Source organism: Mesoplodon mirus (assembly GCF_964341445.2).
Source record: "Mesoplodon mirus genome assembly, chromosome: 2".
NCBI lineage: Eukaryota > Metazoa > Chordata > Mammalia > Artiodactyla > Ziphiidae > Mesoplodon > Mesoplodon mirus.
Window position 1 is genome coordinate 191,503,858 of NC_138977.1, and position 25,581 is coordinate 191,529,438.

Genomic DNA, 25,581 nt, shown 5'->3' on the forward strand with positions numbered 1-25,581 from the left:
GCTTCAGAGACACTATATCTTTCAAGGGCATTCTCTGTACAAACAAGGGAAGTCAGTGCCTCTACACGCAAGAGAGAACCATGGGGAAATGCTTCCCAATCGTAGGTAGGTTGACAACAGGGAAAGACAGAGGGAGAGTGTGGAACTTGGTAAGATTTAAGGTTGCAGAGGTAACGAACACAGACATACTAAATACCAGAAACTTTCCTGCCAATTAACATATTTATTTATATAATCCTCATAACCACCCAAAGAGATAAATACTCTTATTACCTCTTCCCATCCTTTTTTTTTTTTTTTTTTTTGGCTATGTTGGGTTTTTGTTGCTGCGTGCGGGCTTTCTCTAGTTGTGGCGAGCAGGGGCTACTCTTTGATGTGGTGCGCGGGCTTCTCATCGTCGTGGCTTCTCTTGTCGCAGAGCACAGGCTCTAGGCACGCAGGCTTCAGTAGTTGTGGCACGTGGGCTCAGTAGTTGTAGCTCGCGGGCTGTAGAGCACAGGCTCAGTAGTTGTGGCGCATGGGCTTAGCTGCTCTGTGGCATGTGGGATCTTCCCAGACCAGGTCTTCAACCCGTGTCCTCCGCATTGGCAGGCGGATTCTTAACCACTGTGCCACCAGGGAAGTCCTCCCAACTGATAACTGAAGAAACTGAGGCACAGAGAAATTAAGCTACTTCTCACACAGCTAGTAAGTGGTAAAGCCAGATTCAAACCAGGATTCTGGCCCTAGGCCCTTGTTAGTAACCACTACACCTTCCTGCCTCCATGCTACTTCAACTGGACCCTAAGATTTCAGAGTATGATTGGCGAGTGTTATTATACGTGCTGATGGTTCAATGAACTCTCACTAACATCATCATCACCGCCAGCATTATCATCACCATCATTATTACTATTTATCTGCTTATTTTTTTAATTATAAGGACATTTTATTTAAAGGCACCACACAAGCTTTCACGCACATGTACCAAATCTAATTCCCCAGACTGGAAGCTTCCCCATTCCTGCCATAAAAAAATAAACAAGTTACTCCTGGCTGCTTAAATTTCATGCTTGAAATATCCCAGATAAGCAAATTGGAATGAGCCAAACACCACGGTAAAAAAAGGCATCTGGCATTTTCTCCTGATTAACTGGAGAAGTGGATTCTGTCAGTGTTCCAGGATATGAAATTTCAAGGCCTTGGACGTAACAGTCACTGCTTTCGTGTAAGGACATACTGGTCTGGAGGCTATTGAGGGCAGCCCCATAACCATCCATTCAGACAACACCTGGAAAAGAGAATTCTGACCCAAAACAGACCATGAAGCTAAGGGAAGCTGGTAAACTTGTCACAGAGTACACATCACATATCAAAGACCTGTTACTAAAACAACAAGGGCTGAACAAGGAAGACCCCTAATGACTGTTTTAGGTACCACAGTCTTTTACCTCAACTTGCTGTTGCTTCTTTAAGCAACATCAGTATCCTAACCACTAACCATACATCAAGCTGCCAGAGGAGCACCCAGAATTCTCCTTCCAAGCCATCTGCAATCACCCATACTCTGTGCCTGCTGCTACATCTGTTCTCCTGTCCACAGGGAAGTCACATAGAGTGCATACCCAGACTGCTTTGGAAGTGAAGGAGAAAAAGAGAAAGGATTAAAAATAGCTATCTTGGCCTAATCTCTGAATATGGAAGATCTATCTGTCAGATACACACTAGAATTAACCCCATTTTACTGGTAAGGAAACTGAACCCCACAGAAGTTAAGTAACTTGTACATGGTCATAAAGGTCTTATTATCAGCAGTTCTAGCAGGCTTTCTCAACAGGCTGAGCCTGCCCAAAAGGCACAGGAAACATTTTTACCATCAGAGAAGAATTAAGCTTCTCATGTAGCGAGCTCTGGGGAGATACCCACAGCATGGAGTGGGCGTTTTTTAGTCACGCAGGGGGCAAGATTATATTCAGTGTATGTTCCATCATTTAGAAGTCTCTAAAAATAAAATCCATTCTTTCCTATGTAAAACTATAAGGAATTTCAAGTCGACTATGTAAACAGGAGGAAGCATCTGACACCTCTTCCTTAAACACAGGAAAGGAAGTTTAAGACAGAAGAAAGGAAATAAGCAGGTATAAATAGCTCAGCAAGAATGTGATTTCTTAGTGGGAACTTTCACAATTTTTCCTTCAATTTTCTATAGATACATACACTCATACATACACATATGTAAAGAAGTGTGTGTGTACACAGTTTTATGTTTTTCCTTGCTGATTCTAGCAATACAACTGCCAAGTCTTAATGCCAGGTACTGAGAAAATGAGGAAAGAATATTATCAATGACACGTGTCAGTCAAATCAATGGAGTGAGAGAGGCCCTCTCCACCAACTTCTGGTGGCCCAATTCTTTTGGTAAAAGATCTGTCAACACCCATAAAAGCATAATACTCCAGATAACCAACAGGCACATGAAAAGATGCTCAATATCATTAATTATTACAGAAATGCAAATCAAAACTACAATGAGGTAACACCTCACACCAGTCAGAATGGCCATCATTAAAAAGTCTACAAATAATAAATGCTGGAGAGGGTGTGAAGAAAAGGGAACCCTCCTCTTGCACTGTTGGTGGGAATGTAAATTGATACAGCCACTTTGGAGAACAGGATGGAAGTGCCTTAAAAAACTAAAAATAGAACTACCATATGATCCTGCAGTCCCACTCCTGGGCATATATCTGTTGAAAACTCTAATTTGAAAAGATACACGCACCCCAATATTCATAGCTGCACTATTTACAATAGCCAAGACATGGAAGCAACCTAAGTGTCCATCGACAGATGAATGGATAAAGAAGATGTGGTACGTACATACAATGGAATACTACTCAGCCATAAAAAAGAATGAAATAATGCCATTTGCAGCAACATGGATGGACCTAGAGATTATCCTACTAAGTGAAGTCAGTCAGACAGAGAAAGACAAATATCATATGATCTCATATGTGGAGTCTAAAAAAATGATACAAATGAACTTATTTACAAAACAGAAATAGACTCACAGACTTGGAGGGCAAACTTGTGGTTACCAAAGGGGATAAGGGCAGGGGGAATAGATTGGGAGTTTGGGATTGACATGTGCACACTACTATATATAAAATAGATAAGCGTCAGGAACTTGCTGTGTAGTGCAGGGAACTGTATTTGGTATCTTGTAATAACCTATAATGGAAAAGAATCTGAAAAAGAAATATATATATATATATATATATATATCTGAGTCATTTTGCTGTACACCTGAAACTAGCACAGTGTTGTAAATTAGCTATACATCAATTTTTTAAATGGTAACAACATAAATATACTTTAAACAAAAAAAGCATCATACTCTTTGACCCAGTAGTCCCATTCCCTTTACACATCATTTTCATGAATTTCCTCCCACACTTCATATCATGTTTCACCCAGTTGTGATCAGAGTCCACATATAGTTTCTGTATCCAGCTACACAGTTTTCCTAACAGTCATGTTCAAAGGTTGCGTTATTTGGCAAGGGACCACAATCATTGGGATAGAAGAGGCCTGCTGTGTCGTTTTATGGTATAATCACACCTCGATATTCAAGAATAGTCTCTGAGCTAAGCAGCACATCATACATTTTAGTGCTTATATTGGGCAGATATAAACTTTTAAATCATAGTTTAAGAAGCAGTTAACTGCAACAGTCAATAGGAATAAAATAAGACTAGGAGTAAAAAGGCCTGGTTTCTGAAACTTGAACAAAGTTTATGACCTCAGGCAAATCAAAATTTCTCTGGGTCTATTTTTTCATCTGTGCTATGGCTTGTGAGTGTTCACGGCGCACTGGACACTAGTCAAGCATTTTGCATACATCGCCTCATTGGAATCCCATCACAACATAAAGAAGCAGGTGTCACCACCCCCATTTGACGGCTGAGGAAACTGAGGCATGAAGTTTGCTAGGACAGAACACAAGCCACCTGGAGCCAGACCCTGCTGCTAGATCAGAGGATCTCTGGGGTTCCGACTGGCTCAAACCCTCGATCTTTCTGACATTCTAGGAATGAGCTGTGCTCAGTTGGTCACATTTATGCCAGTTTTTTTGGTAGTTGCCCAATGCCCTTCACAAGTAACAAATCCTTCATCTTCAAACACCGAGAGATTTAAAGCAGCTACCAAGATACTGACTTCAGACCCTGACTTTAACGAAGGGTCCACCTAAAACAAACTAGATGTCCATGTGGTGCTTCAAATGCTTCTAGACAATTCAACTCTCCATGGATGGAGGAAGAACTGAGTTATTAGCTAAATTGAAAGGCAGAAGGATGCAAGAGAGAGAAACATTTTGCTTTTGGAATAAGTGAAACTGGAAATAGAACCACAGACGGTTTCCAGGCTCACTAGCTGGTGTCCGCTCACTAATATTTCAGATGCTCCCCGCCGCCCCCTGCCACTAAGGACTCCAGAAGTTTGCTCATCACTCCACAACCAGGCAAAACAAGGAAGGAGAGACTGCAGTGACATCTCCAAGCCACCAGAGAGCATTTCCTCATCTGGGATCAGAAAAATCCACCCTAGTTCACGTGCATTTCTGTTTTTCAGATTAACAAATAAGTCTGAGGCCCTCCCTTTCTTTTCTTTCCTTTTTCAAGTCCCAGCCTCTCCCCAGTCCAACTCACCCTCACCCAAATGAATGAATGAAATTACCACTTTCTAGATCAGAGATTCTAGGACTCAGCTGTGCACAGAAGTCCAGGTGTCTGACTAAAATGCAGATTCCAGCCTCTATATCCATAAACTGTGTTTTGGTGGGTCTGGTATGGGGCTCAGGAATCTACATTTCCCCTAACACTCCCTGCATGCACGCCTCACGCACAGGTACACACACGCATACACACACCCAGCACCCTGTACCCCACCATGTACACATGTGGAAGACCACACTTTGAAAAACGTTGCTGCAGAGGCTGGAAGAACAAAGTTAAACCTCTTTATTTTTTAATTGAGGTAACACTGGTTTACAACATTATAAAGTTTCACGTGTACAACATTTTATTTCAACTGCTGTACACTGCGTACACTGCTGTACACTGCATGCTCACCACCAAAAGTTTAGTTTCCATTCATCACCTTACAGTTGACTCCCTTTACCCATTTGACCCTCCCCTCAAACCCCTTCCCCTCTGGTAACCACTACTCAAAGTCACATCTCTTTTAAATCACAGCCTAAACATCGTCTCCATACTGTCAAGGGACAGGAGGGTTTTCTCTGGGTCCCCCTTTCCCTGTGCATCTGCCTATGATTCCCAGGGCTCCACCTTCAAAACACACTTTCCTCCTCTGATCTGGTCACGGCTGTGGCCCTTACTAGGTGAGCTCCAGCACTTCCTGTCAAAAGAAAACCTCAGCGGCAGAGTTCCTGGCAGCTTCACCAACTCATTCCCAGCATCCACCGTCCGCCTTGAGAACGTCAGAGCAGTAATCTCACTCACGAACTGTAAGCAGCTCAGCAGATGCCAGCTTCTATCAGGCACTGTGGGGCACCTAAGAGCATGTGGTGGGCCACCTGGGCCTCTCAATCAGCCCCTGATGGTCAAGGCTTTTGAACCCATCGTGCTCTGGCCAGATGGGAGACTGGAGTTGCCATACTCCCAGACTGCGCCCATAGGAAGGGCATTCTGTACACGCAGGCTAAGCAGTCTTGTGACTACTGAAACAAAATAATGCCAAGAGGCTGCCAATTCAATTAAAGGAATGTATTACACCACAGTTAAAATGAACCTCGCTAAAATACCATGATACTGAAAACCATGTTAAATCCTCTTACATAAGAGACTCTTTTTATGGAACTCGTTTCCTATGCAATCAGTCCTTCAGTGACTGGAGGTTTAAATTACAAGGATCCACAGGTGCAGGGTTTCTGATTACACTTGTGTATCCTTTGGAACGAAGGTACTGACAATCCACCTCTAAGTGCCAGAGGTGCACAGGTGACGGCTCCCAGGGCTCCCAGGCCAGGCCTGACACCACACCTCACCAGGGGAAGAGCTACAGGGGGCCGGAGGGGCTCGGCCTGAAAGAGAAACAGGCACCACCCAGGGCCCTGTGCCACACCAAGCCTTGGGCCAAGCACAATAACCTGTCATCCGACATGGTGCTAAAATGTAGAAGGAACGCAACATCCTTGCACCCGAAGACGTCCCTGGGTTTGGGAGTCGGGTACAAAAGGGTGAAAATCTAACCCAACTCTACCATTGAATGCCCCGGGCAAGTCACTTATCCTCTCTGACCCCTCCATTCTGCCACAAGGTGCCAGGTCCTAGGAATGACAGGGCATCCGACTCCTTTGCTTCTAGGAAGGTTCAATGTCTCCATCCTCTTCCTCTGGGAGTGATTTAAAAGTTAACACACACTGGTGTCCAACAGCTGCGTCTCCTATGTTGGGGTGTCCTCCTCAATATGTGGTCACTGGTGGGAGGGGAGCCCACCCCATCAGAGATGCTGAGAAGGAAGGCCATCACCCCCTCACATCCCTGGCCCCTAGCGCATGCACCAAGCCCTAGACAATCGGATGCTCCCACCCAGGACCCTGAATCTGGAGCGAGTGACACAAGGCGACAGGGAAGAGGAGAATGGAGCTGAGTGGCACGGCAGTAACCCTACATCCAGGGCCTCACTGGGGTGTTCACAAGCACATGGTGTCACTGCTCTACATTGTGGTTTTGGCTGTGGTTCTGGCAACAGTAGCTTCCTTTGGTAACTGCTGGATATCCTTTCAGTGTATCTTTTTTCTGCTTCAGTTCTTATCTGCCACCAAGAACACATGGACAGAAGTGGGAAAATTTTGACAACCTTTGGCTTTGAGAAGTGCAAGAGAATGACAAAAATAAAACATCGAAAGAAGCCAAACCAGAGAAGTGACGGCTTAGAAAATAAGACTGAGCAAAGACTCACACTGCAAAAGTGGTATTCAATGAGTTTGCCCTCCTCTGTTTTGTATCTTAACCTTTACAATAGCTCCTTCATTTCTGAAAACAGATGCTTTCTCTATTTGCTTGTGGAGGATGCTACAAGCAAAAAACACATTAATTTTCTTTCTTTTATTCTGTTGACAGCTTCCTCTGTTCTCAAATTTCTCACCGATTCTTAGAAACTGGAAGGCGATGGCTTATTAAATTCCTTAGCATTAAGTTCAGTTTAACAAATCTTTATTAAAGGCCTACAACGTGCAAAGCACTATGCTACATGTTAAAGCTAAACTCATAATAAAAGGAGACATTTCAAATCAAATTCAACTGGAAATTTTGTAATTAATGCTTGAAACTTTTATTTTAAATGTAAAACACCAAGGTAATTATTTTGTGAGCGCTCAGGGTTATATACAATATATTCCAGTGCTACAAAACCAAAAGGGTTCACAGTGGTGACCTACGAGCCCAGTGTGAACCACAGGCAGGTTCTGTTTGAGCCACATGGCGTTGGTGTTGTTCAAGTTTTCTATCAGTTACTTAAAACTCTGGATTTCTATGAAAACTGGGAGATCTGGCCCCTCATCACCCACGACCTAGGCTGCCACCTAGCAACATGGACCGAGTTCCAGCAGCCTCCGCGTCTTCCATAAGGGGAACACAGCTCTCCCGTGTGTCACAGGGCCCAGCCTCTGCTACTTTATTTAATACCAAACCCACTTTGCAAATTTATTTTACCTGCCTGGTCCCAAGAGGCATTGTGGATTCTTGTTTTAGACACATCATAATGTGGGCTTTATGAAAAATAGATACACACACACTTAATTCAGATGCTTCAAAACTTCCTTTTTCCACAAGGGAAAAAAGAAGGAAGAAAACATTCTTTCCCACTTCAAACATTCCCTGGATTTTAGACTTTCCAGAAATATTAATTTATAAAGTTACTGAATCTCTTAATTGCATCACGTTTTATATTTAAATGTCTGTTTTCAGGAAATGACAAAATGTTCTGCATACCCATTTTATTCACATGCCACCCCTCAGGTGTGGGGAAAGGTCTCGGAACATTTGTCTAATTCAGTAGGAAAAACAAGCAGGTGGGATAGAACCTTATGATTCTTTACACATTCTTGCCTTGACCATCGTATTTCTATAATATATCAAACATCCTATTTTTATGAGCAAAAAGCAACTGGTGCTACAAGAGCAATAATTTTTTTAATAAATTTATTTATTTTATTTATTTATTTTTGGCTGCGTTGGGTCTTCATTGCTGCGTGTGGGCTTTCTCTAGTTGTGGCGAGCAGGGACTACTCTTCATTGCGGTGCTCAGGCTTCTCATTGTGGTGGCTTCTCTTTGTTGTGGAGCACAGGCTCTAGGTGCTCGGGCTTCAGTAGTTGTGGCACACGGGCTCAGTAGTTGTGGCTCACGGGCTCTAGAGCACAGGCTCAGTAGTTGTGGCACACGGGCTTAGTTGCTCCGCAGCATGTGGGATCTTCCCAGACCAGCGCTCGAACCTGTGTCCCCTGCATTGGCGGGTGGATTCTTAGCCACTGCACCACCAGGGAGGTCCCAAGAGCAATATTTCTAAACAGCAGAATATACATATTTCTATTTCTTCCAAATTTCCTTTTCCTCCCATTAAGAGGAGGCAGATAAATTTCTCACACCTTTAGTTCTTACATAGCACTGCAAAGAGCTTCAATAGTCACGCAATGATGCCTGGTGAGTGCTTGAGTGCTTGAATGCTTGAATGAAGAAAGGAATGAACAAAGGAACGAAGGAACAAATGTAGGAGAGAACAAAATAACATTATTTCTGAGCCAGAAGGAGCCATGAGGATCCCTTGCTATCTCCTCTCCAGGGCCTGCAGCTGCCTGAATGCCCTTCCTTGACTCAGACCAAACCCACCCCCGATCAGATCTCCCATCACTGCCATCCGTATGCTAGGATCCATAACCCCTAGCCTCATTTTCCTAAACCTTTACTAGGTGTAAAAGTTGGTTTAAAAAGACCAACACACAAACTTATATTTATGTTCCTATGATTTTTTCCCCTACATAAATAGGGGGAAATAATCTACAGTGTACTGAGGTGGTATTTCTTTGTCCCAAAGAAGTGAGGGCTATAAGCACTGCCTGAGGTGCCTATAGTAAATGGTGTGTGAATTGGAAGCCTTTTTTTTTTTTTTTTTTTTTGGTAAGGGATGAACAGTGAAGATACCAGGGAATGGGGCAACATGGCATAGCAGAAAGAACCCAGACTTTGGAGGCGGTACGTTGTTTTCCAAGCTAGGAGGCAATAAAATAAAACATGGTAGTTAAAAGTGTGCACTTTGGAGTGGGATGGCCCTGGAATCAACGCTGACTCAGTCACTATTACGCAACCTGAGCTGAACCTCCCAGAGGCTTCCTGTCCGCTCCGAAGTAGCTGGGGTGACCCCCACTGGGGGCGGCTGGTGTGACAAGGACCCAAGACGGCACCCAGTACCTAGTGTGCCACAGTGGCAGCAACAGCGGCTAATCTTCTCCATGACACGTATTCAAGGTCTTTTGCTGACCTTCTAAGAATGTCTGGTCACATTTCCCAAAACAGTTTCATACTGGCAAAGCACTGCAAACTGTGAACCTTCCAAGGAGAAGATGCCATAAAAACTAGTGAAAAACTTTCCTAGGCTTCCTGGCTTCTCATTCCCAGAAGGAAGTTCAGGAAAAATGGGAGCTATTGTGCTCATAATCTTTACTATTCGAACCAGCCCTCCTCACCTGCCGAAAAAGTCACACAAGAAACATTTTAGATTCTTGGTCCCTCAGTAGCAAAGGTAATAAAGGACTGGAGCTCAATTACGTAAAATCACTGAACATAACAGAAACCTTCTTCTAGTAAATCAGCTGTTAAGTCTCAGGTGAATTCTGCCAATGTTATTCCTTGTGGACCTCAACTTTTCTGAACATATTTTTTTAATAATCCTGAAAAACATCAGCATAATCTGGACCCTTATAAGTATAGCTAGTACCCCTATATTACACATGAAATACTTTTCCAAAGTGAGAATAAATGAGTAAAATGAGAGATTCATTCAAGGCCTATGTGCTACTGCCCCATAACTATAGTTCCCTGTTAGGGTCCTAGTCACATCATACAGTGGGCCCTTCAATTCTGTATTTCAAAAAAGGGAAGAAGAGGGCTTCCCTGGTGGCGCAGTGGTTGAGAGTCCGCCTGCCGATGTAGGGGACACGGGTTCGTGCCCCGGTCCAGGAGGATCCCACAGGCCGTGGAGCGGCTGGGCCCGTGAGCCATGGCTGCTGGGCCTGCACGTCCGGAGCCTGTGCTCCGCAACGGGAGAGGCCACGGCAGTGAGAGGCCCGCGTACCTCAAAAAAAAAAAAAAAAAAAAAAAAAGGGAAGAAGAAACTGCTTCTGCCCACCACCCTTCTGCCGGAGCTAATGGATAAATTGGTCTGACTTCAACAGGAATTTTATCTCATCCAACTGCAAATGCCAGCTACCTCTTGCTGCCCAAGGGTCAAATGACTGACATAAAGTAGAAAAACTAACGGCTGCCTAATAAACTGTTTTATAAACAAATTCTCCCTCAGTGGAGGGAAAAGTAAACCTTAAAAAGCTGATGAAGAGACGATGTCTTTATAAGGCCACTTTGCCCGTGCCGGGGCAGCCTATGTTCCCTGCCCAGAGAGCTGTCATGCCCATCTTAATAGATAATACTTTAAGAGAACATGCTGAACATTAAGAAAAGGCAAAAGCTTAAGAGTCAGAAGAATAAGAACTAAGAAAAGCAAATTCGAATCTGGGTGCAATTTCAACAAAGCCTAGCATCTTTTCCATTTCCCCACAGTGAACACTGGTGCATCTGGGAGGAAGGGAGCCAGGGGGGCACCATACGGTACCCAGCATACCGCAATGTTTGAGCATAATTACAGCATAATAATACATAACGGTATGATAATAACATCCTCTGCGTATTTAGCACTTACTATGTGCCAGGTGCTACTGTATGTGTATAGAGTGTACATGTCTCTGTGCACATATATATATGTAAGATAGATATAAAAATCTACATATTAACATAGAAAACTCATATATTTTATATATTTAATAATAAATGTATTAATATATTATAATTAGTACTAAATATATATATATATATATATATATATATATATATATATATAAAATCTCATTTAATCCTTAAAATAAGCCTGAAGCAAACAACATTCCCATTTTACAGATGAGAAAACTGGGGTGTCGAAAGGTGAAGTAACTTGCCCATGGCCTCAGCCAAGATGCTAGGATATACAACCACATCTGTTTTGTCTAATTCTAAACGTGGGCTCTCACACACCATATCACCAAAGAAGGTTCCAAAAATTCCCAAGTGGGAGACAGTAGCCCCACCAACCCCACCACCGAACCCGGATCTGCCCCAGCTTCTGATCAGAGATGCCCCACAAGAAGGTGGGTGATGGACGAGCTAAAGTAGCTCACCCTGCAGGCAAGACCCAACTTCTTTCAACAGAAGCATGGCCAGCTTGTCCTCGTTATGGACCCAACAGTAAATCTCTCAGACAAGGTTGTAACCGTGGTCTCCACAAAAGGCATCAGATACTGGGGTCTCACGTGAAAAGCCAGCAACCTCAGAAAACCCTCACCAAGTACCTGATCTTAGACCCTCTTTAGACACCCTTGTCTCACTGTCCTCCCAGCAGCCACCACAGCTGCAGCTGGAGGAACACACCCCCGCTTCAGCGAAACAGCCAAATGCCATAAATGCCACCCTTTCTTCTCATCTCCCTCCAAGAGGAGGAGGAGTCCCACAATGGATAGGATATTTCATTCACACTCTGACTGAAGAGCAATTTTCCCCATAGAAAAACTGGGTAGTTAAAATTCTCAACCAGATGAGGGGCCTATTCATGGCAATCTCAAAGCACAAATGACAAAGCTATAGTCTGCCTCACACATTTTTTGAATCACAAAACTATCTGTCTCATAAATTTAACCCTTCATTTCTTGATAGCACTTTTGATGGTATACATTACACTGTAACGTATGTATGTGATAAACCTCTGCCGATAGAAGTTTGTTAAAGAATACAAATCATAATTATCACATACTAAGTGCCAAAATCATGTTGGCAACAGAACGAAATTTTAAATAATAAAATGCCACAGGGCATATAATGTAAATCACTTGGAAACTATACATATTTGCTTCTTCCTTGATTCTTTATTCAGGAATCTATAAATACTGCACAGAGCTGGGGCTTTAAGCCCTGGGAGTGAAGTAGCTCTAGCAAGATCAGAAGCTGGCAGTTTCTGCAAAGAACAGTCGTAGCTCTCCTTTTAATTTAAAAAAAAAAAAAAAAAAAAAAGAGGTTTAGTTTCCATTGCTGACCCTCAGAATGCAGAAAATAGAAAACTCAGGCTGCTTCAATTAAGCTGAGAGTAACCAAGGAAATATTCTGCTCATGCTTGGGCTAGAGCTTTAAAAGTGTAAGCGTGGCAGAGGCAGCAATGCTGATAATCAACGAGGGTGACAAAACTCAGAAAACTCAGGCTGGGCATTGGTCAGCTAACGTGTCATCATTTGCAAGTTTCCCTCTTAGCACTAAAAACTCTGGTCTCTGCCTGTGACGTAACAGACACAGCGCCAGGAGGTCATTTTGCTACTGTACATATATTAAGGGAGAAGGCCACAGAAATATAGAGAGAAGAGTTGCTAATTTAACAAAAAGGGTCCCTTCCTAACTGACAAGAATTCATCATTTATTTATATTTAGCTTTTTAAAAAAACTCAACAACTAACAAGGAAGATCTACAGTACTGTGCTCCTATTAATTTTAATTCAACCTGAAGACAGTAACTAAAATTACCCCCGGATTGTTGGTGGCTTTAATAGTAAGAGTGAGTAACTGACTTTCTAAACTTAGGTAAACTGTGAATCTGATTTCCCCAAAGGTTGATAGAGTAATAAAAGGCCAATATTTTAAGTAGAAAGCAAGTTCTCAGTTTTGCACACAGCTCTGCACAAAAAAAAAAAAGGATCTTGGGCAAGCTTCCACAGCAATCAGCATGGAAGCAGAGAGGTTTTCCTTTCCTTTCCCAGTGGTGAAGTTATAGCTATTGAAGAGCTGCTGCTGTGCAGAGCTGCAAGTCTTCTGAAAAGAACGTCTGTTATCTAATCGCCACCAGGCCAGGAACCACCATCTCAGTTATCACCCAATGACCAAGGCATTCCTCTGAGGGGCTGTGCCCCAGTAAGCGGGAAGGAAGCCTGGGTATCTGCCAGAGGACACGCCCAATGCTCAGAGAGGGCAGAAAGCAACTGAATTTGTCACCACAAGGGGCACATCGGGAGATGACCCAATAACCCAAGGTCGGTTGGCCTATATTAAAAGAACCGCACTGCCCTCCCCAAACCTGCTTAATTCTTGCAGAGACCTGCTATCAGAATGAAGGCTAGTTTTTTACCCACTCTCTGACGATCTGAGCTTGAATGCTTTGTTGAAGCATTTACTAAGGATCAAAGTCACAAACACAGCCTCACTCCCCATGCCATATGTATGTCCAATCCCTCTGGCCTGCGGCAGTGCCCTTTGTGGGTGGTCAAGGACAAACGGCATTAAAGCCTATTATTGGGCTTTTCATGTAAGAAGGCTTAACGTGTCAGCTGCATTTTAATCTAAGAATTAGATGCTTACTCTCGGAAAATTGCTTTTAGAAACATCAATAAGGATTTTTTTTAAGGATTCTTATTTTTTATCTCAAAGCCCAATTATTTATAAATTTATTGGTATTTTACATCTGAAATGAAAGCCTTTAACCAAGAAAAAGAGGCAGCTGCTGCAGAGTTAACAAGAAAGCCAAGATCTCTACTGAGGCAATCTAAATATATATCATGCCTTAAAAATAAAAGAACACCAGCTAAGGCTCACCACTGCAGGTATGTGTCTGACCAAATACCAATGCTACAAATCCTGCCCTGGATTTTTAAGACTTCTATATTGACTTCCAGTTAAAGACAGTGGACAGACACATATATTTAGTTCCTCTCTCTCCTAAACCCCCAATACAACAGTTATTGCTTTTTAAAGGCATAAATCCACAAGGACAGAGATAACAAGAGAGATTTAAATTTTAAACATTTTAAAGCTGGAAATCAATTTGAAAATGGCAACTGACGTAGCAGACCCAAAGAAGCCATATCTTCCAATTTATGAAGCCCCATTCTTAAACATGAACTGACACTCAAGGATCATCAGCCACATAAAGAAAGTATCTAATATGAAAGACAAACAAACAGGAAAAAAAAGCAAGTTAATAAAAATCATGAGAAAAGGAAAGCTTCAAAAAGAAAAAAAAAAGTATAGTTATCTCCTCAGAGAGCTAAGAGAATACTCTTATAAAAAAACAAGACTCTATAAAATAGAAGCATCCAGAGAAGAACAAACCAAAAAAAAAAGAACTGTCAGAAAATGAAAACATGATAACAAACATAAAAAATTTAATAGAAAGATTAGAAAGTAAACTTGAGGAAATATTCTAAGAAAACAGCTTAAAAATAGAGGTGGAAAACAGGAGTAAAGATCATAGTCACAGTACAAGTCAGTCAACACCTAACAGGAATTTCAGAAGCAAAGAACAGAGAAAAGGGGGAAAAGTCAGTAATGACAGACATCAAGAAAATTCCTAAAAATGAAAGAGGTGAGTTTCCAGCCTGTAAATGCCCATTCAGATCTCAGCACAATACATGAAAATAGACCCTCCCCACCAAGGAACGTTATCACGAAGAACTAGGAGTCCGAGAGAAAAAGTAAGAAAGATCAGTCACCTGACAAGAACTGGGAATCAGAAGGTCTTAGATTTATCACCACTAACACCGGAAGCCTGAAGGCAATGAGCAAATCCTTCACTATTCTGAGGTTCAGAGACTTCCAGTCTAGAACTCTACACCAACCAGACTGTACGTTAAATATAAATATACAGCAGAAACTAACACACCATTGTAAAGGGATTATACTCCAATAAAGATGTTAATATATATATATATATATATATATATATATATATATATATATATATATATATATATGTATAATGCTCCCAGACCTAAAACCTCTCAGTCTTACCTCCTGTGTAATTTGTTAGGAAGGTTACAGAGCATGTGGTCTGCCAAAATAAGGGAATAAACCAAGAAAGAAGGGAATATGGAATGTGGAAAACAGGGAAGCCCATAGAGAAGCAAGATAAGAGAAATCCCCAGAATGGTGTTGAAGGAAGAGTCCATCTCAAGGCTTGGTGCACAGCAGGCCTGGAGAGGATATGGTCTAGGCTGGTGCAGGGCCTAAGACTCCAGGTGAGATAATGTCAAGAAGATAAAACTGATAAAATACCTAAGATATTCGGAGGAGATTCACATGGAAGGCTGTTTGTGGCTAACTTAGTGATAAGGGCACAAAATTTTTAAAAACAAGACAATTATTAAATCCAAGAAAAATCTGTGTGCAGGAAAGTTAAAGTAATCAAACTATACTATATAGCGTACCTGTGAATCCTGTTTACACAGTATAAGATAAATACCAAATAAGAAACTGGGGGGCAAGGAGGGAGCAACACCATAAAGGGGATAAGAGGTCTTGTGGAACTACATAACCCTTTAAAAATCAAGCTTGTATAACTTCAATAAAAACAAAAACTATGGGCTTCCCTGGTGGCGCAATGGTTGAGAGTCCACCTGCCCATGCAGGGGACACGGGTTCGTGCCCCGGTCCGGGAAGATCCCACATGCCGCAGAGCGGCTAGGCCCGTGAGCCATGGCTGCTGAGCCTGCGCGTCTGGAGCCTGTGCTCCGCAACGGGAGAGGCCACAACAGTGAGAGGCCCACATACCGCAAAAAAAAACAAAAAACAAAAACAAACAAACAAAAAAACTAAACTTTAAAAAGATATTTCTATACTTAATATTTCATTAGTATACCACCTGATAGCTTACAAAATACTTTCACATGTGTCTAATCGTTTAACTTTTACCAGACTCTGCAAGTTTGGTTACCTCCTTTATAAAGATGAGAGAACTAGCTCAGGGAAGTTGAGCAACTTGATGAGTGACACAGGACAAGGGGGCAGATGCAGAATTGAGAAGACAGTGGCACGCTCAAGGTGCGTTTGAGAGTCACAGTATGGTTGATACGAATGATGTGGGCAGGAGTCTAAAGGGAGATAAGCCAAATCAAATTTTGGAGTGCAGGGTTCTCAAACTTGTGTGTCCATAACACTCACCTGGAGTTCCACTTATACAAAGTATCCAAAGTAGCCAAATTCACAGAAACAAAAGTAAAATGGTGGTTACCAGGGACTGGGGAAGAGAGGAAAGGAGAACCGTTTAATAGGTATAGAGTTTCAGATTTGCAAGATGAGAAAGTTCTGGAGATCTACTTCCCCACAATGTGAATATACTTAACACTACTGAACTGTACACTCAACAATGGTTACGATGATGAAGTTTATGTATTTTATAATTTAAGGAAAAAAGAATCACAGAGATCTTGTTAAAACACTGATGGCTAGACCTCCACCCTCGAGTTTCAACTCAGTAGGTTTGGGTAGGACCTAAGAAGTTCTACTTCTAACAAGTGCCCAGGTGATGCTGATGCCGCTGTTCTGGGGACCAAATTTTAAGAACCACTGCTCTGGTTCAAAGGTTCTCAATCCTGAACGCACAGCACCTTCACCTGAGATCCTAGACCAAGTAAATAAAAACATGAGCGGGAGAGGGGGTACCTGGACATGGAGTGCTTTTATAGCCCTAGGGGTGATTCCAATATGCAGGCAGTTTGAGAGCCCCTGGCCTGGACAGCGGCCCATGCCAACTGGCAGTACAGCGTGTGTGAGCGCTACAAGCAGGCCTGGGGCCACTCAGCCACATTCTGGCTCTGCCTCCGTTTCCTCATCTACAAAATAATGGTCATGGAGCTGTTGAGACTATTAAACAGGATAATCAATAAAAGGACTCAGGGCAGTACCCATCACACAATGAATAATAATGTTATTACTTTTGTTGTTGACTTACAGGAAACAAGGTTGCCCTTGTTTTTTCAGCTATAAAACAGGGTCAGGTTAAAGACAATGAAGAATCTATTAATATTCAATCCCAGACTACTAAACAAGACAAAAAGCTCCCAAGGACCTAAGAACAAAGTAAGTGGGATTAAATCTAAGAACCTTTTATGATTCCCACAAGCATTTAGCAAACCAAGGGTCGTTTCTACAGAATTAGTAGCTAATCGCCTTTACTCTCTGAATAGGTGTTGTTAGTTGGAGTATAAATAGCATTGTAAAAGCAGGTGTTGGAATCAATATTCAAACACCACCGCCTTCATCTAAAGAAACAACATAATGCGGTGTGTTCACACAGAAGGTTCACACAGACTCAGAGCCGAAATGCCTGAAGACATCTACACGGTAAACAATTTCTTGTCAAAAGAAACTGAAAATGAAGACAAAGGCATAGTTCAAATAGGTTTGTTCATTCAAGAAATATCTGAGCACCTCCCACATACCAGGCACCGCGGCAGCGAGGCAGGACAGGCCACTCACTGCAGGGCAGAGTTTTTCATGCAGGGAAGCGGGTGGGTCCGCCCATGAAGCAAGCTTTGGGAATGCCGCAGCGCACCCTTCTTCCTCAAAAGCACTGTAGGGAGAGCCAAAATTGCGGTTTCTGCTAAGTTTTTCTTCTCATGTAGAGCTGCATATTTGGGATGGGGTGTTAAAGATAGTCCACAGTAACACAGTGTCTTGAGTCCACAGTCAGTACAAAGAAACCATTGTCTACAGCCTCGGAAAGCAACATGACCCTCCTTAGATGTCTGGGTCACACCAAAGTCTGAGTCCCCAGGGCAAGACTCCTTCATTAAGTCATTTGAATAATTTCCCCACAAAACTGTCTCACCGTTGTGGGAATATATTCTTAATGAGGAAAATGGTGTCTTTTTCTAGACGGAACTGGCTAAAGGCCTTGGAAGCAGCATTCTGGGGTGGTGTGAGCCTCTCTGTCAGAAATTACGTCCTCACACCGTACTGATGGGCTCAAATCGCCTCCCAACCACAAAAATCTTGGTTTCCTCTAAAGCTCAGAATTACTGGCTCTGATTAAACAATCAGCAAACATCTCCGGAGTGAGTGCCAACCCTGGATACGGCTGACTGTCCCAAGCCTGTGCCCACCAGGGTGGAAAAATTCTGTGCCAATATCCTCCCACTGATGTCCTCTAAATATCCCTGGGGGCACTCTGTACCTGGGAAGCTAGAGATCGGCTTGCAAATAGAATATGTAAGGAACGCTGCCCTGCTGGTACACGTAGGTACATCCAAATAACAGGCCTACTTTGTAAGAGTTTTTCCCTCTCTGCTTCTTTGATTGATTATTAATCCAAATGCTCCACAATCATTACATAAAGGCAACTGTGGGGACAGGGAAGAAATCAGGAGACCTGACTGATGTTGTTGCCCCCTTTACAGGCCATGCGACTCTGGACTTCCACAAGCTCACCTGTCACTCTGCTGGCAGGACTGTCTCAAAGATAATAACAAGGGACAGAGGGACCAGCATGTCTCAGGTGCTAAGTGCCCTACAAATACCCATTAATTTAATCCTTCCCAGAACCTCATAAGGTAGATACCTTTATCCCCATTGCACAGTGAGGAAACTAGGGCACAGAGAGGTTAAGTATTTGTCAAAATCTTATGTGGCTAATAATTGAGCCCACACAGTCTGGCCCCGGGATCCATGTTCTTAATCACTTCTTTACCCTGCCTCTCTGATGCTTCTTCCAAGTCAAACAAGTGAATACACCTGAAAATGCTTTGCAAACCATAAAAAGATACATTTATTATTATTATTAGTTTGCCTCTCAGCATCCACTGACCCTCCCTAATTTCTGCACTTCTGGTGGGAACCATTCCCCACTGTCATCAATCAATGCTTCATCTTCAGCTGAAGAGGTACTCACCTCAGACTCTAGGTGTGAAGCATATGACCCGGGCAATCCAGTCAGGATGGGCCCACGTCCCTGGCCACAGTGACTGGTCCAGCGCTAGGCACCAGACCAAGAACGTCGTCTGTGCAGTGCCTTGGATGGTCACTGCAACGACGTCAACTTGAAGCTGCTGGAGGTCTCACCCATAGCCCAGGAACATGCAGACAAGAATGATCCTCCTAACACATTGTCCGGATCCCCAATCTGGCCCTTCCTGAAGTCAGATCCATCTCTGGACTTTCAACCACCTGAACCAATAAATCTTTTTACTTAAGATAGTTTGAATTGGGTTTTCTGTTACTTGCAACCAAGAGAATCATCCTGATCTCTTTCTAAAACACGTTTCGCTCTATCAAGCTATATTCAGCTGCACTTCAGTCCTTTCCCTCTCCGAAAATAAAACTTGAGAGACTGAGAAAGTGAATGTTAATTAGCTAGCCTTGACAAATTAAACACTCCTGGAGCTGGAGTTCTTGACAGAAGAACTCCGTATTATGTAGAATAAAAGATCCAGTTTTTTTAATGTCACAGATCAAGTGTTCTGGCCTATCATCAAATTTGTTTCATAAAACTTTATTTTTAACCAAAGCAGTTAAGCCTGCAGTTTTCAGCTTTGCAAGGAAAACAACTGTGATATTTACTTCCTCTCAGTCTTCTCATTTTTCAGCTACCCCTAAATCCAAACCACTACAAAAAATTACTAAAATGAGAATAAGATTGAGTTTTTTAAAACATTTTAAACACAAGAAGCAGAAAGTTGTGTATGGGTGTATATATCATTTCTTCCTCATAAAGAAGAGGAACTAAACCTTAACCTTATTTATTAATTTTCTTCTGGCAACAGAAGAAATCAGTACTAGTTTTAACCATATTCATTGCACCAGCTAACATTCCTTCCCTATAGTTCCTTCAGACAAATTCTCATAATTAGATTTCAGAGGAAAACACCATTGGTCACCCAGACCACAGCCTCAGAAGGTGCAAGTAGCATGCCACTTGACATCAGATGACTCCTAAGGCAGTGTATAAACACTGTCAGGACTTTGTGCGTTTTCACATCTTCAAATTATTACACACAGATAAATAACTACGGTGACAGGTCAGTCATAGCCCAAGTGTCCACCCATAAAGCATATATGAGCATATATAAAAATGCTAATTGAGGGAAAATGATGTTAAAAACCAGTTCCACACTCCTTGGAGAAAATTTTAAAATATTTCTCTATTTTCTATGTTCATTACATTGCACTCTATAGCCTCCTATTAAGAAGAAACAAACTTTAATGACCTCGAGTAAGCAAGTAGATAAGCATACCAACAAAGATAAATTTGTTTAACTACATTCCAAACTTTATTACCTTGTGTGCTGTTCTTTCTGTTGAGGCTTAATTTTTCTTATTATCATGGCTAAGACTGAAGGTCTGCTTGGCTTGCTTTGGTAAGCTCTTCAAAGATCACAGCCCTATCCAGACAGGCTGCTTTCAAACAACCTTTGTTACCACATGTAAACAATTAGGACCTCTAAACACATAATTATTTATATGATATCATACAACATACTTTTTTATAACTGAATTAACCAGTAGATTACACAGAATAAGTGTTCATCAAATTTATAAAATTAACAAAAATAGCTGACATATTAGTTTAAATTTGAGGATTTCGTAAATCTATTTCCATATTACACTTTTGTTCTGATTCACAGAAAGCACAACCCTACAATGGAACTTCAAGTTCATAGGGGTCTCTGTAAAGCCCACAAGGGCAAGAACCATATCTGACTATCACCATTTTACGCCTGACATACAATAGGCGCTCTGTAAATATCTGTTGGATAAATAAATGAATAAATAAAGGCATTAACACGAAAAGTAATGGGCTCACACTATTTCATGACTACAGAGGTTATTATTACTATGTCCTTGCTTTGATGAAGTAAAGCAGGAGTTGACAAACTTTTATTCAAAGGGCCAGATGGTAAATATTCTAGCCATTGTGGCCCATATGGTCACTATTGCGAATGCTCCGCTCAATCTCTTTCACAACTATCCAACTCTGCTGTCGTAGCACAAAAGCAGTCATAGACAATACATACACAAATGAGCACGACAGTGTTCAAATAAAACTTCATTTACAAAAACAGAATTTGGCCATAAAAACACCCAAATCCCGTGGGAACCACTTTCTTATAATGAACAGTCTATTCCCTAAAGGTTGGACATTGGTGGACTTGCTAAATTCAGCCAGACATGTTTTGTTTTGTTGGGTCAAAAATTGGGCAGGGCAGGGCTTCCCTGGTGGCGCAGTGGTTGAGAGTCCGCCTGCCGATGCAGGGGACACGGGTTCGTGCCCCGGTCCGGGAGGATCCTGCATGCCACGGAGTGGCTGGGCCCATGAGCCATGGCCGCTGAGCCTGTGCGCCCGGAGCCTGTGCTCCACAACGGGAGAGGCCACAACAGTGAGAGGCCTGCGTACCTCAAAAAAAAGAAAAAAAATTGGGCAGGGCATATATACTCATTCCCCACAGCTCCATCACTCCTTACTGAGCAACCCTGCTCCCTACTAATTTCCGTCATGTTACAAGCCTGGCCCACGCACACAAGCCTTTGAGTTTACATCCTGAACTTTACAGTACAACTGGTTTCCAGGGATGTGGCCCATACCCGTACCTATGAATCTGTAACCACAACACAGGCTCCTTAAGAGCAAGCCCACGACTTGCAATTCTTCACCCTTCATCTAACACCTAACATCAACACCCAATGAACTTTAAATATTTATTGACTGCCTACTGTTTGATTAGTTACTGTCTCCTTGGAGGGGGTGTAGAAAGAGTTACAATGACAGACAAAAGGATGGAGAAAACGTGCCAGCTGAGAACAAAGAGAAAAGGGACATGGTGAGTCACAGGAAAAGCAACAGGAATCATTACAGGACTGAAAAGCCAATCGCTGCCAACTGTGTCTCAACCTTCTATCGGCTGCCAGGATTCCTCCCTCGTATCACAGCAGAAGCTGGGCAGAGGTTGGACAGCGCGGGACACTTCAACGGAAACCGCAATGAGGATAAACCCTTGGTTCATCCTCATTCCTGCCCCAGGGCGCTCTGAGTGGATGAACCCAAAAAAATCACCCGCATCTAACAGAAGGAATAAACTGCTGCATTCTCACCCAATGGTACGCTCTACAGCAATGAAAATGATCAACCTACAACTACATGCAACAATATGGAGGAATCTTTCTAATACATTGTTGAATGAGGAAAGTCAGACACAGAAGAGTACGATCTGCATTATACACATACACACACATACACACACACAGAAAGACAGGCAAACTAATTTATGCCCCTAGAAGTCAAGAGAGTAGTTCCCCACCGAGTGGGTAATGTCCAGAATCTAGTGTCTAGAGGAGGCCTGAGGCTGTGGGGAAAATGTTCTGTTTCTTGATCTGGGTTCTGGTTACATCAGTGAGCTCAGTTTGGAAACTGCATTGAGCTATACACTTACAATATGCGTATTTTCTGTATATATATTCTATTTCAATAGAACGTTTAAAAAAAAAAAACACTCCCCCATTTCTAAGTGGTCCAGGACTAGAGAGCCAATTGAAGGCCACACACAGAGCCCTATATGCCTTCCCTTCCGCCATCCTTCAGAGCCTCTTGCCTCATGTGGAGCCCCAGGCACGCCTCCTCATCTTCTCTAAGCATAATCAGACAGAGGCCAAACAGTGAGAAAGCAAACTAGATCATTGTGAGATATCTGTAATTCCAGTCCCAGCGTCTTCGGAAAGTCAGTGTCTTTCAGAAACTTTATTGCTGTCACTAACTTTTTGTTCTAAATCAGAAATGAAAATATTAAGTCGACTCCGCTGCCCTAAATGGCTCACTTAAACAGACTTCTTTTAAAATAACGCCCTAAATGGGTAAATCTAGTTCAGAAACATGAAGGAAGAAATGCTTCAACACTCAGGGCCTCCAGAAGAAGATATTGTAAACAAAATGTAACTGAGATTAGAATGTAGAACAGCCAACAGCACCCCTGCAAGCACCACAGAGCTGTAATGACCGACTGTGTAAATGGCCCTCATGGGTAATAGTTACAACTACAGTCAGAGCTGAACACATATCTTTAAAACTTTATGTAAAGTTTCGACTCAAGTAGTCAAATTATGGGGCTGGGAATCATTCTGATTCTCTCTAGTGTTGATCTTAATATACTAACCTCAACTGGACATTACCACTCATATTCTTTTCCCATTCTCCTTGTAAGTTCAGGCTAAAAAAATCAATTAAGACCTTTGATCACATTAGATCACAGAGACTGGTCTACTTGTGAATGCTGGTCAGGAAGGAGGGAAGAGCAGTCATCAGATCCTCTGACCTAACAATAAACATCAGCTACAGCGGGCCAGATGGGCAGATTACCAGGAACAGAGAAAGCACAGCAATCCTCTCTTACACAGGGCACACGCGCGTAGTGCAAATTCCAATTCTTTATATCCAGATGTTTTTCATATCAAACAAATTCACTATATAGGTCTGTCCATTAAGTAAGTCACTGTTTAAATAGTTTTTAAATCTGACCTTATTTATATCAGCCAGGAAGGGAACATAAATTCAAAATTACATCTTTTAATAGGAAATTGTAACTGTGTTTAATTAAATGATTCTGTCATGGAGTTTAAGAATGTTCTAAAATGTGCTTCAGGGGAGAATATTCTTATTTTTAGGAACTGCACCCCCAAGAATTGAGGATAAAATGTCATGATCTCTTCAACTTACTTTCACATGTTTCAGCAGAAAACAGTAGAAACCTACTACACACACACACACACACACACACACACACACACAGGTATACACAATGTGGCAAAATGCTAACAACTGTTAAATGTAAACTCACTGTACATTTTTTAACTCTTCAGTATGTTTGAACATTTTTATAATAAAAAGACGCACAGGGGGCTTCCCTGGTGGCGCAGCGGTTGAGAATCTGCCTGCCAATGCAGGGGACACGGGTTCGAGCCCTGGTCTGGGAAGATCCCACATGCCGCGGAGCAACTAGGCCCGTGAGCCACAACTACTGAGCCTGCGCGCCTGGAGCCTGTGCTCCGCAACAAGAGAGGCCGCAACAGTGAGAGGCACGCGCACCGCGATGAAGAGTGGCCCCTGCTCGCCGCAACTAGAGAAAGCCCTCGCATAGAAACGAAGACCCAACACAACCAAAAAAATAAAATAATTAATTAAAAAAAAAAAAAAGACGCACAGAAATCTTTACTCACCTTTCAAGTGGATGGCCGTCTTCTTTTTCCTAATCAAAAACGAATGGCTAAATATGCCCAGAGGCACATTTATGGATGTTCATGCTGCTCCGCCCTGCAAGAATAAGCAAAACAACACGTTACCACCAAAGGTTTTTATTAAGTTAATGCCATTTCAGTTGAGACAGTGTTCTTAATATATGTCAAGCTTGTAGGTTAAAATTCTGTTGATACTCTTTTTTAAGCAAGGAGAAAAGTGAAAAGAGAAAAAAATAATCCCATCACATACTGAATGTAGGGAACAACCACTGGCCTGACCCACTCGAGGAACTTCTGGAACAAAGGAATTCCTCAGTAAGTTTCTTTTAATTCACCTAAATTTCAGGGCAGTGATGTAGCCTAAACTTCCACTTGAACAAAAACTGGGGCTTCAAGGACCTGAGCTTGACTCTGACTTTGGATTCTGAGACTACACTTAGAAGGCACTCATGTTACCCTCACAGAACCACACCAGACATGCTGCTCCACTCGACTATAATACGTGCTCTAGGGCACAGTGGCCCGGGGGCATGATGGCCTCCACCACACCTCACCACACCTCACAGCCCTGTGAGGCAAGCGGTGTTTACTGATTCCATTTTCCAGAGGAGGCAGCTAAGTGTCAGAGATGATACAGAACATTCAACTAGAAAACATCAGACATAAAACTGCTACTTAGGTCTTCTGACCTCAAGCTCCAGGCTTATCTCACTAGGAAAGGAGAAAGCACAGTATTTATATCAGCTAGGAAGGGAACATAAATTCACAGGCCGTCCCCACGCTCCCTGCCCCATAACATGACACCCGCTTGAAAACCAACCTCAAAGCCAAACAGCCAAACAACACAGCCACATGTCATTGTGGGGAAGGGGCGGGGAGGGGGGGAGGGGCATGCACATGCTGCCGTTTACTCCCTGAGAGTATATATTAATAATCATTCTTAATAGTACCAATAATACTATAATTATGATTACCAATTACTATAATGACTATTAGTCATTATACTTCCCTTTGAAACACAATAACCCTTAATGTATTTTTGACATTTTATATATATGTATTTCATTTTTCTCCCTTCTTTCTCAAGAAAGCACGCTATTGGCCAAAGAAAGTAAAACAAGGCTCACATGGCACCCAGGTAATTTTTATTGCTGCCACACAAAAAGGCAATTACCACTCGCTGTTGAAGATTTTCCATTCATTTTTATAAAAGGCAAAATACAATAGAATATAATGGCACAGACACTGACT

At 42.3% G+C, this 25,581-nt stretch overlaps 1 protein-coding gene across 2 annotated transcripts in view; it reads right to left on the reverse strand.

Moving 5' to 3' along the window:
• The window catches only part of SGMS1 (sphingomyelin synthase 1), a 292,750-nt gene that overhangs the window by 235,299 nt on the left and 31,870 nt on the right, over positions 1 to 25,581 (reverse strand). For both annotated transcript variants that reach the window (XM_082635590.1, XM_082635589.1), the window contains exon 2: positions 24,313 to 24,406. The gene's annotated coding sequence lies outside the window, so the exon portion shown is untranslated. The remainder of the gene's footprint in view (positions 1 to 24,312; positions 24,407 to 25,581) is intronic.